Source organism: Mytilus californianus, unplaced genomic scaffold (genome assembly GCF_021869535.1).
Source record: "Mytilus californianus isolate M0D057914Y unplaced genomic scaffold, xbMytCali1.0.p SCAF_6, whole genome shotgun sequence".
Taxonomy (NCBI): Eukaryota; Metazoa; Mollusca; class Bivalvia; order Mytilida; family Mytilidae; genus Mytilus; species Mytilus californianus.
The window spans coordinates 100,843,217-100,848,850 of record NW_026262712.1 but is presented as its reverse complement, the minus strand read 5'-3'; the positions used below and the strand labels follow the sequence as shown (position 1 = coordinate 100,848,850).

General features: G+C 33.0%; 1 long non-coding RNA gene across 1 annotated transcript; it reads left to right on the top strand.

Moving 5' to 3' along the window:
- The first annotated feature begins 431 nt into the window (after positions 1–431).
- On the top strand, positions 432–5,202 carry LOC127704250 (uncharacterized). The gene is made up of 3 exons (XR_007983203.1): positions 432–547; positions 1,724–1,822; positions 5,118–5,202. It is a non-coding gene; the product is annotated as an uncharacterized LOC127704250 (long non-coding RNA).
- The last annotated feature ends 432 nt before the right edge of the window (positions 5,203–5,634 follow it).

Below are 5,634 nucleotides of genomic sequence, written 5' to 3'. Positions count from 1 at the left end.
AATCATCCGAATCGAAATGTTTTAGAAAAAGAAGTCAAACTTTTGAGATGTGCCAATGTAGAACAAGAAAGAAATGTCAGATCTAGATAATAATTAAATCATTGTTCTTAATTTTATAATACCATGTTCCTACTTAAGTCTGATTTTAAACCTTAAAATACCCACATCGGTATTCATAAATGACCCATTGGAAATATTAAGCTGTACGGCTTTCATAGGTTATCTATGATGCCACTATAACACAGAGATTGGTCACTTGCGATATCTGGTTCATTGAAGTCAGGTTATGATGTCAAAGTTCCCGGAAATTTCCACAGGGATATACACTCATTTATGTTAATTAGTATCCTTCAAGGATATTGGAGTCATCTTTAAACGTAGGTGAGCAGCACGTGGCCAATATGTTATTGCTAACTTATCATTTCACTTTTCAGAAAGAGGAAAAAAAGTATGATGTACTCAGACGAACAAAGTCGGTACTCTGATGTAATGAGAGTTTGCAACCAAATAATTATATCTTCTGCGGAGCCCATTCTCAAATGCATAGGTATGTTGATTACGAAAAAATTAAATTTACGGTATTTTTGATTGTGCTTATATTTGGTTTACAATTTTGACAAATCTTCTTTATTCTAACGTTTTCGTTTTTTTCATATACATGTATATACAAAAAAGTTATTTAGAAGAAAACAAACTCATCAAACAGGGTATAGATTTTTATAAATCAAATAATAAGAGGTTTCAAAATGTTTAGGCTTGTGTATTTTCGTTCTTTGCTTCGGAACTGTCCTTGAATAGTGCATAGCTATGAACAGTGTCGTTATAAGGATTAACTCTCGTTATTGTGACCTCATTATGAGCTAAAGGCCATCATCTGAAGGTTTACACTCCATTCTTCTTTGCGTCAAATGTGTTTTTTCTATACCTTACTTCAACGGTCATCAAATGGAACTGAACACTTGAACAAGGAAATTTTAAATTACCACTTTTTTCATATTGTTAGTTTTAGAAGAGATGACGATTATGCACAAAAGTTACAAAATTTAGAGTTTGTGTATAAACTGTTTTTCAAATAAATATTTATGTGAAATAATATTATGAAACGTGATGCCATTGAACAAGTCTTTTTGCGAATATGAAATTTGTGTACTTTTTCCGTCTTTCTCTCAATCGCTTTGCAATTGAAGCGGCATATCCGGTTTACACAAAAACAAAGAAATCAAAACAATTTTCTGTTATTCTATAATAAATATGGTACAATCGAACATAATTACTCGAACAGATTCAAGGCTAACGAATTTGGTCAAGATATGACCAGATGTTTTGCCTTTTATAAGCATTTAGTCTGTTAATTAATTGAATTCTAAGTATACTATATATCTTTGAAAAGGGAGTAAACAATGCTTTATTCATAATTCATTCATTTAAAAACACTGTTTTTGCAATAACTTATTCCACCAGTCACATGCTTTTGTAATAACAAATAGGTCGGGAAATTACAACATTGAAATAAGTAGGGTTATCAAAATCCAGCTCTATTCTGAAATTAGAATCCATAATCAGTAGTCAGACAATACAGGAGCACAAAAAAAAAAATCAACAAAAAAACAATGAAACATCTAATGATGATAATGATGATAAACTCTGCTTTATTATTATTTCTTTTAAACGAGTACAACACATTTTGTTCAGAAAAAACTTTCGTTACGTATACTCATTTTAGAAACATTGTGCAAGCATTTTGAAGATGACGTAATAGTTATTGCTGATTACTGTACGGCGGATGGAGGGAATTCGGTTGAAATACTTAACAAAATGAAGGGTACGCATTCTTCTTTAAAAATAAATTTACGCTAACATTTATTTAAATACACAACAAAATGTAATATGTATTTATTGTAGAAATCATTGACATATTTTCACATCCGTTTATTTGGCTTTGTTCTTCATTAACTTATGTTATAAAATTGAGAATGGAAATGGGGAATGTGTCAAAGAGACAACAACCAGACCAAAGCAGAAAACAGGCGAAGGCCACAATGGGTCTTCAACACAGCGATAATATGTTTACTGATTGTTTTGCAAATATTTTTTTTGTAATGTCTTTTTTTTTAGCTAGACGTTTCCAGTTTGTTCTTGAGCTTTCCGGGTGCGGGATTTTTCTCGCTGTGTTGAAGACCCATTGGTGGCCTTGTGCTGTTTTCTGCTCTTTGGTCTGGTTGTTGTCTCTTTGACACATTCCCCGTTTCAATTCTCAATTTTATAAATTGAAGAAATGCGCATCTGATGAAGTAAAATTAGTACTGTTGATATTGTTACTATATAATATAAGGAAATGTGGTATGGTTGACAATGAGATGTTCAAATGAAGCGAGTGTCTGCAATTATAAGTCAACGTACGCCTATAACAATGATCAAAATCCATACCGTAAAGTCAATTGTGAATACCCCATATGACAAAATGTGAAACAATTCAAACGAAAAAAGAAGCAGCCCGATTTATAACACAACTATAAGTGAAAATCAAGTAAGACCGACAGCAACCCTCGGCAGATAAATAGCTTATAATTTGGGAAAGGCAAATATAGAAAGTGGAGGGGTTCAACATGTTTGTGGGCGTTCGACCCTCCCATAACCGGGCACAGCACAAGATACGAACAGACTGTAAAAAATCAGTTGGAAATGGCTTGACTCATCAGATCGACACGAAACACAAAAAAATAACAGAAAGACGAGAAAAAAAAACCCCACAAAGTACAGATATAAGAGTACTCGCAGTTACTGAGAGCTACATAACAACTAAAAAAAATGAGTTCTTCCTGATTAATTTATTCGTCAGTACACACCAAACTGATAAAGTGTAAAGACGTCACAAACAGTCTGATATAAACCTTAAATAACATGAACTTGTGCAATGATATTTATAATATCTTGATATATATGTTAGAATCAGATCGACGTCCGGTCTCTAAGTGACGTCCGTTCCTCAAATAGAAGTCCAATGTAAAAGAGGGACGAAAGATACCAGAGGGACAGTCAAACTCATAGATCGAAAACAAACTGACAACGTCATGGCCAAAAATAAAAAGACAAACAGACAAATAATAGTACAGATGACACAACATAGAAAACTAAAGACTAAGCAACACGAACCCCACCAAAAACTGGGGGTGATCTCAGGTGCTCCGGAAGAGTAAGCAGATCCTGTTCCACATGTGGCACCCGTCGAGTTGCTTATGTTATTACAAATCCGGTAAATAGTCTAATTCGGTAAGTCACATTCGTGGAAAGGGAAGGGTATTGTAGTTACGACATAAAGTCACGTGTCCAATATTTTAACCTTTAATCGACGTCCAATGTGACGTCGTGTAATACCAAAACGAAGTCCGATTCATCAGTCTCCTCTCATCGATGTCTAATATCATTTAATCATTTATTTTGAGTATGATCTTTGTTTACATTATCTGTTTCTTTTTGTCTTTGTGTAAAGCTGCTTAAAGAAACTAATTGTTTTCATATATATTTTTACTTTACAAATCATAATGGCTTAGTTGACATCTTTGAAAACATGGAGAAGGAACAAAAAAGTAGGCAACAACCCGTCCCTAATAGTCAGCAAAATAAAAATAAAAGGACAAACATCTATAAATGACAATAAGACAAACACCAACATCATATTGCATGTACATGCATATCAATATTTTGAGGGAAAAGTTAACTCGCAGTTCGTTGTCTTATTCCTTTCATATTCATATAAAAACTTGGCATGTGGATATACGAAAATGAGACATCAATCCAACGAAAAAGATATCCAAAAAACATCTAGTGGACAATATGCAGTCTCAAACAATAGACAGAATAAAGAAGTACAGTCAATTGTTGAACAGTAGTTTTATTTGGACTCTGCCAGATTTGATGTCTTATATTTTTAACAACCACTTGAGTTTTAGGTTCAGCCAACCATTTGCATTCGGAAAATGCCTGTATCAAATCAAGAATATGTCAGTTGTTTTCGTTAAATAAAGTTGTGCTGTCCATAAAAAGATTAGAGAAGCCAAATATTGGACGTCGATTTGAGAACCGCAAAAAAGACGTCGATTACAGGGATAAAGAACTGGCTGTCGTTTTAGAATAATATTTCATTATGACGTCATGCAGATTTAAAAGTCGATTTGAGGAACGGACGTCGATTAGAGACCGGAATTCGATCTGAGTTTTACATATATCTATATCTATATAATGTCTAAAAGTAGCAACAATCGACATTCAATCTATCTAGGCGTGGATCAGTTTGAAAATAAACTGATGCAGTTACTAAATTAAATTATATAAATGCCCAAGAATGTAACTTTAACACGCTAATTTGTGTTATAATATAGTTGTTATATTTTATATATTCACGCAATATTTCGAAAAACGAATTAGCTCCATCGGGCGCATGCAGCCATCCAGGTAAAATCGGATGCTGTTAAGAAATTTTTGCAATCGCACATGTCAGGTAAATATACTTTTGCAGCTTATTGTACATCATGTACATTGCGGTTAATAGATCAAATCAAATAATTGTGATAGTTAAATAATATGAAGTTCAAGATTATTCCTTTGTTTTTTTTTATAAAACTGTTTTTCATCTCTCTCATTTAGTCCACCAGGTTCAAAAGTACGCACTCTAAAGTGTTAAAATTACATTCCTAGGCATTTATCCGGATATGGTGTAAACAATTTAGCACCTCATGTTGTGGTTGACCATCTTTGTCGCAAGTTTATTGTTTTCTACTTAGTATTAAATTAATATAGAGATCCATTTTGTTACACCTTGTGATCAATTTATTTGGCAATCGTCAATGGCAGTCAGCAGGGTTTAAGAACATCAGTTGTTCGACCTGTTAGTCACATGCGTTTTGTAAAAATATATTTTTTCACTTTTTTGGTCTTTTGGAAAATGTTGTTTGTGCTGTATTTAGACCCCTCTAAAAACTAAATTTGTTACATGCACACGTATAAAAATTGCTGTTTTTATCCAACGCAATCATAGGTTTGAACGTTGTTTTCAATTTAGACTTGTTTATATATATATATTGTAGTGCTAACAGTTGCCAAACTTGTATTTATTGCAGAAAAAATAGATGAACATTCAAGACAGGTGTTTGTAATATTCGAAGATCATCCGAATAATAACTTTAGTAGTCTCTTCAGCACTATAAATGGTATGTTGATACATAAAATACTTAATACATCTACACAGTTCTCTCATAGATACAAACACTTGCACATAAAATACTTAATACATCTACACAGTTCTCTCATAGATACAAACACTTGCATATAAAATACTTAATACATCTACACAGTTCTCTCATAGATACAAACACTTGCTTTTGGAAGTTTGACTTACTAGTGAAACTGTATTGCAAAATGGATATCCTTTGAATACATTTATTTGTATACGTTATAGATTAAACACTGTAATAAAAACTCATCAAAGATACCTGGCTTATAATTTAGTACGCCTGACTTGCGCTCCGTCTACAAAAGACTCATCAGTGTTGCTCGAATCAATACAGTTAAAAGGCCAAATAACGTACGTAGTCGAAGAGCATTGTGGACCTACAATTCAGAAAGGTTTTACGACAT